The following is a 12,883-nucleotide window of genomic DNA, read 5'->3' as shown; positions in this document are numbered from 1 at the left end:
TATGTTTAGTTGCTAAGTCATGTCCGACCCATCATGACCCCATGGACAACATTCCTCCAGGCTCTCCTGTCCTCCTCCATTCCTCAGAGTCTGCCCAAGCCCACAACCACCACCCCAGTGGCCCCATCAAGCCACCTCAGCCTCTACCATCCCCTTCTCCTCTTGCCTTCAATCATTCCCAGCATCAGGAGCTTCTCCAGTGAGTCCCTCTTTCTCATTAGGTGGCTTAAGCATTTGAGTTTCTGCTTCAGTATCTGGCCAGGTATTGGACCTGTATACAAAGCCTGTGCTTTGCTAGTGAACAATGGTCCTTCTCTGCATGACGGGTTCCCCCCACCACTGTGTCGTCTCTCAGAAGTTGTGTAGGCCGTTAGAGAGAAAATGCATCTGTCAAAGCTCCTTATTCCACTCGAGCAACTTTTACCTGAATTCTCTGGGCCACCCTTGCAGGTCTACAACCGGTCACAAGAGGGTGCAAGAACTAGCTAAATAGTTTACCATTTCTATAAAAGATGGGCATTTTGCTCAATGTTTTCAGGCGCTGGTTTGTATTTCTTGTCATTCCCTTTTAACTTATTCCAGCCTCACAAGTCAATAGAACGAGGAATTCGCTCACAAACTATTTTTCTAGACTGGGTGACCACACAAATTTGCTTGCAACAGCCCTGACAGATGCAATTCTAGAAGGTGGGAGAAGACCGCATATTCCCCAGGGGCTACAGGGCTAGTTCTCCCGTCTCTCCAAGCTGACCCATCCCATTGCCTCATCATGCCATGAATTTTCCATTATGCAAACTATGGATGGAAAGGGTGTGTGCAAGTGTGTACGTATGTGTGAGTGTACAAGCCCTTATCTTCTCACTCAGCAGTTTTAACCAAATCATAACGGCTGTAAAGCACTGAGTCATGTTTCCAAGGAGAATCCAGAAATGAGGCAGCCTGGTTGATTGGTATTAAGAAACACATCGAGGAGTTATCGTCATCAAGAACAGGTCTCTGGAAAGCTGCTGAGCTGTAATTGCCCATCCCAGGCCAGGCCACCCTGAAGTTCTTTGTGAGTAGCTCACACCTCTAGACTACTGCTCAGAAAAATAGTCCGCCCTCCCCTCCAGCACCCAGAGGACTGCCACTCAGCTCGGGGCAGGAGTGGGAAAAGTGGAGCCATCCAGATGTTGTTGAATGACAGTTCCCATCAGCCCCAGCCATGAGCATGGCTTGTGATGAGCGAAGATGGCAGACTCTATTAGGAGTAAGGGGATGCATATAAATGCAAAAGTAAATAAGTAAAAATAATAATCTGACGAAATCTGGACAGCTGCATGTTCTGCAGCCTGCAGATTTTAGTCCTGGGTAACATGTGTCAGGAACCAGCCTCTGACCAGCCACAGTGACACCTGACATTCCAGGGTATCTCTTGTGGTCCCCAAGGAACCCACCACCAAGGACATCTTCCCAAAAGTCTTCCATGTTATGCAGCTGTCTCTGTGAACCTCCATCTTAATTTCCCACAATGCCCCAGAGGCATTGTATCAGGCATTCTGCAGCATTGTGGGAAAACAAAATGGCAGCTTCCAGCCACCCTTGAGTGCTGCTGGTGGTGCCAGGTGAGACCAAGGGAGCTCAGCGTGAGACAAGACAGAGTCTGAGGGGGCCCTGGGCAAAAGCACCTTTCCCTTTAATTCTCCACAATATTCCCAGTATAATGTCGCACTGCAGCATAGAGGAAGAGATGACAACTCAGCACCAGGCCAGAGCTTTATTTTCTGAAAGCTGTCTGCAAGGAAGGTGCCAGGGTCGTTCCTGGAATTACAGACTGGCAAGCATTTCATTTGGCTTGTTCTTTGCTAAGAAGTTACCAAGTTTTGCAAAATTCTCCAAAAGCATAACGGAAAGCAGTTGCGATTTAGCAAAATAATGAGAGTGACAGGAAAGATGAAGAAGAGATCTAGGCCAGGGATGCAGGACCTCTTTTGGCCTCAGGGCTAGATTCCATTTTGGGGAATCCCTTGGGAGCTGCATCCCAGCGGCGGAGGTGGTCAAAGGCCCAATCAGGGTGGGGCCCAAAGCAGAACATACCTGCATGACTTGGCTTGCAGCACTGACCGTCAGTCGCTCCGTCTTGGAAGAGGCATTTCAGCCTTGGAGAAAGAGGAAGGGACATGCACATGCCTGGAAACCACCCCATGGGTAGACAGTGGGGAGGAACGGGGGAATCTCCAACGCCTGGGTCTGGGTTCAGCTCAGCACAGGGCGTATGTTTTGCATGCAGAAGCTCCAAGCTTTGTTTCCAGCATCTCCAGGTAGGGCAGGAAGCTCTCCTGCCTGAAACTCTGGAGTGCCTCTGCCAGCCTGTGTCAGCAATACTGGGCTAAATCGACCAAAGATCTGACTCAGCATAAGTCAGATGAGCTGAGGACTTTCTGTGGGTGCTTTGCTCTCGGAAGTCTGCCTTTGAATCCACTGCATTCGGCCAGTAGACATTCAATCACTGCAGTGCAGAATGGGGCGCTTTTTTTTGGCAGGCTCCTCATCTTTGACATAAGCAGGCAGGGACAACCCGACAACCTCTTTATTGGGGGTGTGTGTGGAATCTGCTTTGGGCATGGGGATCCACTGGATTCTCTGGGCTCGGCTCCGAGCTCTGGTTCTCTCTCTTGAGGCCTTGAGCCAGGAGCTGAGCCCATGTAAACACGGGGCAAGCAGCGCCCCTTTTGTGCACTTGTAACTTGCAGCTTTTTCCGGTGCTGCACCTGCTGCTGAGGAAGGATGGCGGGCTGCGCAACAGGCATTTCAAGAGCATCCTTGGACTTCCCCTCATGTTCAGCTCGCTCCCTAAGCAAGGGCCAAGCATGAGAAAGAAGATCAAAGAACAGAAGAGGGCTGGATTCTGTGGAACCATTATTCACTGTTGCATTTGGCTTCTGAGGATGGGAGAGAATTCCTTTGGCTTTGTTGTTTGATCAGAACTGACCCAAATCTGCAGAGTTCCTCATACACAGGACAAAGGGAAGTCAAGGTTTAGAAATGTGGGAGGAGGAGGTGAACGTGAAGGGTGTGTGCATCCCTACCAAGGATGTCGTGCGGCAAGACTGACCCTGACCAAAGGGAACTTGGCCCAGGATGCCCCCGTGTTTGGAGCCAGCCCTGCCTGTGACCACCAGGAATTGAGCAAGCTTCTGATCTGCTCCGTCAGAGTTTAGCTCGTGTTGATCTCACTCCCTGTGTTCTTGGACTGAGGACTTTCCGGGCCAGACCACATCTGGCAGCTGTGCCTTGCATGCCAATCCCATTTTCAGTCCCTGAAGGACATTCATGGATCCATGTAATCCATCTTGTAATTCAAATCCCCTCTGCCCCCCCCCCGCCCCCGTAGGCTCTCTCTCCAGGGGGTTCTTTGGATCTGTCATTTATTCTGTTTCCAGTGATTGAACTGTGAGCACCACCAGTTATGTTGCCAAGATGACACCACCCACACACACAAGAGAGAGAGATCGACAGAGCCGGTGGTGGTAGGTTGGGTGGAGTCTTGAGCAGAAGGCACTCCATGCTGCAACTTTTTGTTGCAAATCCCATTCATCTTATGCAATGCAACAACGAGCTTTTACGCACCAACACCCCTCCCTTCCCTCCGCTTAATGCTCAGAAGTTCAGGGGACCCAAATGCTTCTTTGTGACTCTGCCATCTGAGCTAGTTCCACTGTCGCTATTGCTGCTATTTAGTTCCCAACCCATTCACTGCCCAGAGAGCAACGCGGCTCCCTGAGATACTTCTAAGGGGCTAGTAACCCTTAAAATATGTATAAAAGCATTCGAGCAGAGAAGGAGGTTTGTAAACGTATTTGAAGCCCTACATGGCAAATGCAGTAAACATCAGATGACCCTCAGCACTAAACAGTGGAGTTGTTGACCAACGTGCCTCTGGCACAGCAAAGTGCTGAGCTCCTTCTGGCACACAGCTTGTGTGTTGATTGCATGAATCTCTGTGAAGAAGGATTCCACAAAGAGAGGGTATCAACACCAAAAAGACCCTGCTCATCGCCACCGCAGCGTGGCCCTTCAGGGTGGCGACTCTCAGATCACAGTTCCTTCTGGTCATCAGAAGTGAGGTTTGGCAGCGGGAACATACAGGCGATGGCAGGAAGGGCTGGTTATTGAGATTTTATAAAATCTAAGTATTAACTACAAGTACACACATAACTCCTATGTAGAAGTCACTTCTATCACCATCGGCTGAATGAATGAGCCACACTTCTAGACAGATGTGAACTATTTTGCCAATAACTCACAAATGAAATCCAATTCTGCACAAATTGATTACACTCAGATCTTCCTCTTTTCAGTCTAATATAATGTCAATTTTGACATGCTGGTGCATTAATTAGCAGGTTTATGTTCCCGTTCAGCAATTTCAGGAACAGATAGTACCCTCCAATATTTTTGCTGCAGTAATTCCATACGGGATCAATTCATGAGAACTTGTTGAAATATCCTTGCTATAAGGGGATGAAAATATCAGTGGTTGTACTGGTAATTCCTTTTTTTGCATTTGTCTCAAGCCCTATTCAGGCATTTGGGCTTGTGGGTACCAGAAATGGGCAGGGGATTTTAAGAATACCTCCACTAGCCTCACCTGGTAGTCGTTATTTGTTTTTCGGCACCAGGTGAAGACTTTTTATTTAAGTGTCATTTTAATTGTTAACAATATTTGCTTATTTATCTGGCCAAGGCGACTTCTTTTATATTGTTATTTATTTTATATTGTTAATTTTATATTGTTATTTTTGTATTTTATTGTATTTTATTTTGTGCTGTGAGCCGCCCCGAGGCTTCGGCAGGGGGTGGCATAGAAATGTTTTAATAAATAAATAAATCAACAGGTACAGCTGATAGGGCATGAGCAGCACCAGTCTGATGACCTGTGTAATGCACAGGTTTACTACAGCGCAGGCAACGTGGATCAGTCCAGGTTTGCCTCTCCGTGGAAAAAGTGTCATTTATTTTCACAAACCATGTCAATATAGCTCACAAGAAATGAATGCAAGAAGGCGTGTTCTCTCAAAGTGGTTGCAAATTCACGAATGTGTACTTTCAATTCAAAAGTGCATTTTAAAAAATCCTTATTTTTAAGAATGTGCATTTTTTCATGCTTTTTTCCTAGGGGTTCCCAAAAGAGCCTCATGCAGGGGTCCCCAGTGTGCCTGCATACAACTTTCTAGCAATTACACAAAAATCAATTTCTTCAGCAAAAATGGACTAAATAGTCAAATAAGTATCCTCAAGATATGCTAAGATCCCCATTGCATTGTAGGGAAGGACTGTTTATCCTCCCAGTTTAGTAATATCAGTAATTTTGCTGTCAGAAGGATGTAAATAATCCATTTCCATTTGTTAATTTCCATGCAGCAGGTAAATAATTTTGGAGACATGTAAATCAGCAAAAATTAAAGATGGTTCCAATACAATATTTATCTATGTAATAAGCTCCTTCCAAAAAAGAAGCAATCACTGGAGATTACCAAAACATATGTTTAAAAGAAACATTAGCTTTATCGCACAACTAGCAATTAACTAAATTAAAACACAATACTATGCAAATTTAAACAGTTTAGTCTATCCAAATGTGCATGTGATTGTGCCACCAGACAATCCCATATGAAAAAGATATTGTGTTGGCAAATAGATAAGAAGTGTTTTTGCTAAATAAAATGCAGTCTAAGATCCATAGATGGGACAGGAAGACATTGAAATAGTGATCTGTTGATTGAGCGTTTTGTGGTGGTGCCCACAGCACCCTCTCAAGTTCCCAAATATGCCCACAGATCTAAAAGCATTGGGGACCCGTTTTACTCTACTGGGGAAAAGCATGCATGTTACCTGTTCGAAACTGGATCTTTCTCATTTGAACGATAACAATACAAAGAGTGCAAATACAGGAAATGAGAGATAAGCTTCAAACTGGTGTTAAAGAATTTGAATTACTGCAAATACTTGTTTGCCTATTCCCAGTAGCCGTCTAGTTCAGCTTAAGCTTCCCGAGAAGCCGATCTCTCTGAGGTTGCTGCACTTACTAGATGTATGCTGTTGTTAGTTGCGAAGTCGTGTCGGACCCATCGCGACCCCATGGACAACATTCCTCCAGGCCTTCCTGTCCTCTACCATCCCCAGGAGTCCACTCAAGCTCACACTGACTACTTCAGTGACTCCATCCAGCCACCTCATCCTCTGCCGTCCCCTTCTTCTTTTGACGTCAATTGTTCCCAGCATCAGGGTCCTCTCCAGTAAGTTGTTCCTTCTCAGTAGGTGGCCAAAGTATTTGAGTTTCATCTTCAGTGTCTGGCCTTCTACAGAGCAGTCAGGGTTGATCTCCTCTAGGACTGACTGGTTTGATCTCCTTGCATTTCTTGGCTGCAGTCCCCATTTCCTGTGGTGATCTTGGAGCCCAGGAAAATAAAATCTGTCGCTACCTCCATTTCTTCCCCATCTATTTGTCAGGAAGTGATAGGACCGGATGCCATGATCTTAGTTTTCTTAATTTTGAGTTAGAGTCAAATTGGATGAAGCATGGTGAATTCCACTGAAGCCGAGTCAAATCTGGCAGGAACTTGGACAGTTCCATATTGGCGGAGACCTATGGTGGAAGAGCTGGTGTCTCAGCAACATGCAGAGGCCTTCTGAAGCCTGGTGAGTCTGCACCTACTAATGGCTCTGCCTCTTCTGAGGAGCCCTCCACTTCTTAAAGGACCGCTGTCCAGTGCTGCAGCTGCTGGCTCCTATGACTTCTGTGCTTGGGGTAAATGGAAAAGCCATGTCCTCTGATCTGGAAGGTCCCAGAGTAGCAGATGATTGGTTACAGAATAAAGCCTCCTCCTCCTCCTCCTCCTCCTCCTCCTCCTCCTCCTCCTCCTCGAGTCCTCTTTGGAACCAGAGGAGGCATTAAAGCCCAAGAATATGACTCTAGACATGTTCATAGAATGTGCTCTCTTTCAGACTGATGCTTATCACACATCAGTTGGGGAGCGTTTGGCTGATACATGCATTGGGCCATCTACTCTGCCCCCAACTCCAGCTGGCGCCACTTATGACATGCCTACCATGTGCATCCCCAGCCTATCCCTAAACACCTTCACTGACGGGGCTTCAACATGGAAGCCCATTCCATACCCTAGGGGTCCTAACCATCAGGAAGTACTTCCTGGCATCCCCCCTAAATCTTGGTTCCCTGAACTTTGCTCCATTGCAATACGTCCTGCCCTCCACTGCAGGGGAAAAACGGTCATGATCCACTTCTGCATGGCACCCCCTCACTTACCTGTATGTTGCTATGACTCTCCTCGTCTCAAGGCTGAAAAGACCCAGCTCCCTCCGTTTCTCCTTGTATAGCTTACCCTGCAAACCAGCCACCGTCCCAGTGGCCCTGTGCCCCACTGAGTGCATGTACCTCTAGTTAAAAATTGAAAACAAAAACGCTGGGTCAAAAGTGGCCAAAATATGACAAAACAAACCAGTGAGGATGCATCTCTGTGAAGCTCAAGAAAAGAGCTACAGCAGTTCCATGAAATGGGTCTCCCAGACCTTTCTTCCTCCCCTTACTTTGCTGCCACACCAAAATCCTGTGAAAATTTCAGCAACTGCACTGAACAAGCCTGGAGGGCAGGGAAGGAATGCATTAAATTGCCCCCCCCCCCCCGGCTGGGTGTCAGTTCCTCTGACCCTCTTCCAGCCTGGGGCCAAATTCCAGTTTTGAGCAAGTCTTGGGGGACACTTTGCAGTGGCGGGTGGGGCTTAAGACATAAAAAGGAGAAACCAAAGACTTCGGGGAGGTGGGGGAAATACAAAGAATATCAGCACGTTTTATCTCAAGGCAATTCTACCTGTGAGAATGGAATGAGATGTGTAAAACCTGCAACAACCGGCAGTTGGCAGGAAAGGGGGCGAGGGGTGCAGCGAACTGCGGGGTCCTGAAAGGGCAGTTGGAGGCTCCAAGGGGTCTGGAGGTGGAACGCCCCTGCGATGATCCAGTAACCGCCCCACAAGGCAGCTTCTCTGGACTACTGGCTCTCCTCTCTTCTTCCACTCCACCTCCAACCCTCTTTTTCAAAGCCATCCATGCAGCCAGAGGACCCATCCCTTTCTGGGCTCAGTCAAGTGGTGTTCATGGTCCAGTCACTCAGGATGCCTCCGAACAACCAAATACCTTATGCATGTGCAGAGTCCAAAGCGAGCTACGTAGGCTAAGGAAGCAATGCATAAAGGAGATGCGGGGGAGGAGAAGTGCCGCTTTCTCACACTGCAGTTCCCAGCAGCCCTAGCCAGCAGAGGCCGTGGTGAGGGATGATGGGAACTATAATCCAGTAATATCTGGAGGGCCACCTCTTCCTCCTCTTGAAGGTAACAATGTACACTAGGCTAGTCCAGAATTCTCTTCATGGGTCTACCTTTAAATATTAGGCCCAAATGCAGCAGTCAAAGACTTTTGTCCCATCGCCTGAAGCATGTAATTCCATTTTTATTTTTTTTTAAATCAGGTTGTTTGGCTGCCTCTTGGTTCTTGGCTCAACTTGGTGCTGCCGTTGGTCTTTCAGGCCCTAAATGGTACAGGATCTGGTTGTCAAAGGAGTGTCTTCTCTCCCTGAGGCTGCCCGGGCTTCAAAGATCAGGCTGATATGCTGTTTTCTGGGGTTGTCAAAAGAGGATCATGAGAATCGGGGCCATTTCAGTAGTGGTGCGGTGGCTCTCCTGGACTATCCCTCACGTTCCCTCTCTGGTCTCCTCTAGTAGCAAGCCGATGACTGACTTCATTGGACAGGCTTTGTCTAAAACTTTGCTGATGTTGATCAAATGTACTTTTTTAGATTTGCTGCAGGTTTTCATATGCATTTTGCCTTTGGACGCATATTTTCTATTTTGCATTTCTTGTGATGTGGAGCCGCTCGGGGTGGGGAGCAGAAGAGCTGCGGTGTTGATTCCTTCGTTCCACCTGGTGTTGTATCACAGATGAGATACCACGTGCTGGATTCTATGCAGGTTCAGATGGGAAAAGTTCTACAGGCAGGCCAGCTGGGCAAAGCTGGGAGTTGCTGAACTCTTTCCCCATCTAAACCTACACTGTGTGGCTCTAAGCTGCAACACGGAAAATCTTCAGTTCAACCCCCAGGCTTCCTATGAACTCACTTGGTAGCCCTGGCAGTCTCTGCCTTTTCCCCTCAGCAACCACTCATTTTCAAGATGATCCCCCTGTGGAGTTATTACACAAACTGCAAGAAAATAATGCGCGCACTGTGCTACGCTGCTAAGTAATATTAAATATTTGGTAGTCTGTAGCTCCAAGCTAGAGCAGGAAGGAAGGAAGATGGTAGCCACACGTGCGGCCGACAGGCCTGTTCGATCAGCAACCGGAAGCTTGTCTTCTCTTTTGAAGGCATTTGCTGTTTGAAGGTCTGTGCAATCTGAGTCCAGTGCAAAGATATCAAAATATCCAAAAAGAAAGGGCCTTGAGGTTGCTCATCCACTGTACCTGGGTAGGAGATTGCACAGGCCACCTAGCCTCAGTCCTCCACACTATGGTGAGGTGAACTGTATTTCCAAGGAAATCATACTACGGGTGTCTCCTTTTGCAATATTCGTCCCTCAGTTTACGTCCAGGTTTGATGCAAAGAGATATCCCCTTCCTCTTTTGGGGCAATTCAGAAGTTATCCCCCACACCCAGTAGGAGAAGGATGCTGTCAGGATCCAGGGCCAGGATGTGGGCAGCCAGAAACAAAACAAGACTGAGAGAGGCACCAGAACCAGAACCACAGAACTTCAGGCAAGACAGGGTCCAGAAGCAGAAAGTCGAAGTCATAGCCATGGTACAGGCCGAGGTCAGGAACCAGAGGCTACGTGAGGGCAGAACAAGGGTGTGGTCAGGAACAAGCCAAGGGTCAGGATCCAGGAGGACAAGCAGAGGTGCGGGTACCTGGGACAGGGTAAGAGGGCAGGAGACTTGGCAGGGCAGGAGACATGGGAGCACAGGGACCAGATGCAGCAAGGGCCAGGCCAGGTGCAGGAGCTGGACCACAGCTTGCAGGAGGCCCTGCGTTACTGAGGCAGCACGGTGAAGCGGGATACACCGGCAAGGCAGGACGGAGGTCAGGCAAGAGGCAGGCAGCACAGCGAGGCAGCAGGACAAGGCGGGAGCAGCCAGGCGGGATGCAGCACGGCAGCAAGCAGGAGGACCTGCGCTGCTCAGGCAACACGGCAAGGCAGGGGGCGCAGCAGGAGCCGGGAGCAGGCACTCCGATAAGCAGAAGAACCTGTGATGCTGAGGCCAGTTCTGGAGGGAAGAGCCTGCTCTTAGAAAGCTCTTCCCACAGGACTCCCAGCTGGTGCTTCTCAGTAGAATGAGAGCTCCAGCAGGGCCTGGGACCAATCCTGCAAATACAGTGGTGTGGCAGTCCTGGTTCTGACCACCAGAGCATCCTGACAGATGGAAAATCCAGACTAACCAGCTACAGTTTCCAGCCTACCTCTTATAGTCATGTTGGCAGTGTGAGCTTTTTTCTTTTGCATACACATGCCATAATTTGAAAGGGTGATTTGTAGATATCCTTTACCACCTGAATATCATATTCCCTTGGGAAAACACTCTGCTGGTTCAAAGAGGCCACCCAAGGATGCAAGGACGAGCTGCACAATGGGTGAAGCCCTTTGGACAAATCAAGCTCCACACCAGTTATTCCCAGATGGCAAATGATCTATGGAAAACTGCCCCCTGTGCCAGTTCCTCTGATTTTATTGAAAGCTGCATCATCACATTTTCAGCTTGTTCATAATGTCCCAGCTATTGGCGTCAGGAATTTCCGTTTAGTTTATGTGTTCAAATGCAGTTAAAACAAAAACAAAACAAAAAAACACGTCTCTGGGCCAGAAGGAAAAGCTTACACATGGAATCTAATCCAGTAATGAAAAAAGGGCAGGATCCAGAAGAAGCACCAGCATGAAAAAGGATATGAGGCGGGGGGGGGGGGGGGGGAAATAAAAGAAGACATGCTAAGAAAAGAAGTTATTGTAGGCTCATCATGGTTTGGGTATGAAATCCCACTTTAGGACAGGTTCTTACATCGTAACTTTAGATCCCACTGGAGTTCCCGAGAAGGCCGCACCCCGATGATTGCTCTGTGGTTGCCTCACTTTCGTGCCATTTCCTTCCCACCTCCTATTCCCCAAGGCCAAAAAGCCTCTCTTTAAGGGTTTGTTACTGGCCGTAAGTATGTAACGATATGTGAGCATTGCAGCCCTTCTCCGTTTGTCTCTGCCCACAGCTGGAATGCAGCCTCTGATAATTTCTCCAAAATATAGTCCAGCCATTGTGCTGAAGGAACCTCAGGACCCCTTTCAGGAAGCGATTCTTTCTGTGCTCAGCAGCAGCCCAAGCACACGTTACAGGACTGAAGTGGGTCCTAGCAGAGTCAGCACTTAGAAAGGTCAGAGACTACCGGGGCTTCCAGACAAGGCTTTTATTGTGCAATTGTATCACCTCATTCATGGAATTTTACAGGGGTCCGGACATCATCAATGCTCTCCATCTGGCTTTTTAATGACTTTTCCTTTGCAGCCCTCTCTTGTTGTCCCACGGCTTCTCCCATCTTTGTTTTACCAAAAAATCATTTGTCACAGAAGACAGAACCGCCGTTCCAAATGCCTGCGAGAGTCAGCTGCGGAATCCCTTCTTCGAGAAGCGCCCTCATCCCTGCGTTCCATTATCTCCCCCTTCCCCGCCCAGTGTTGCCCGTGATGGTGACCGTCATCTTGCTGATGGCACTGTCAGCCCCGTCTGTGCCAAGGCCTCCCAGCCAGTTCTTCTCCTTCTGAGCTAAAAGCACTGGCTAACAGTTCCCGTTTTCTTGAGCTGGTGATCCTGGCTTGCAGGTACCGCTCTGGACTGCATGTGGAGCAGCCACGTGACATCACCGTCCCTGGTTCCAGGGTTTTGAAGCCCTGGGCAATACACCTTCATGGGCCCATCCCTCCGCAGGACCCCCTGCCGAGCTCCATGGTCCCCAACCGCGATTGCTCCCATCCTCTTCCGCACAACTGCTTCCACTTGCTGGCTTGGCAGGTGGAGACCCAGGGAGAGAGCTGGCTGGGGCATCTCCTCTCCCCCTCCATGCCCCATCCTGTTTTCTGGCCCAGAGCAAGCGGCAGACAACCAAACGATGCGAGAGGGAAAGGTTGGAGCAGCTCCAAGGAGTTATAGTTCCCAGGAGCCTCCTGGGGAGTGGGACCTCGGCAAATGTGCCGCCTTGCTCACCCTTGCTGCTGGCACTTTGCGTGAGACAAAAAATCCTTCCAATTCTGAATATGCAAACAGAATTTCAGAGAGAAAGCTAGGCAGGATTTCGGTAAGATGTGATCGATCTCTATAAGCTGGTGAGTGCGCCTGTGTGTACAAGTCTTACAGATGAGCATTTTCCAAAATCCACATGCCAAAATCACAGGTTGTTGGCAGCATGGCCCTTTCAAAACAACTGACTGCTCTTTGGCAAAAGCTCTTTATTCTCCAGTGTACACCTAGCAAAGCGCAATCAGGAAAGAAAGAGTCTCTGAGCATGCAGAGAGTGGTGTGTTGAACCCACACGAAAAACTACCTCCGCGAATTCTCCTTTTGAGTATCCCTGGGTCCAGCCACTCTGGAACGGCCCCTCTGGAGCTGAGCCAGCCCCTTGTCTGTAAGTTGTCCCTCTAGCTGGCTAGCCCTTCTCTCCCAGCGCCATATCAGGGGATCCAGTTTGTAGCTCCTGTTCCATGCCCCCTCCCAGCAGCTGCAGACTGTGGCTATTCTCAGGGTCCACCTACACACCTGGAGAAGGCGGCCTTGAGGTACCTTCCCACCTCTTCATCTTG

The sequence above is a fragment of the Varanus komodoensis genome, unplaced genomic scaffold, assembly GCF_004798865.1.
Source record: "Varanus komodoensis strain SLA01 unplaced genomic scaffold, ASM479886v1 scaffold22, whole genome shotgun sequence".
In the NCBI taxonomy this organism is placed as follows: Eukaryota; Metazoa; Chordata; class Lepidosauria; order Squamata; family Varanidae; genus Varanus; species Varanus komodoensis.
This window is presented reverse-complemented; position numbering follows the sequence as displayed.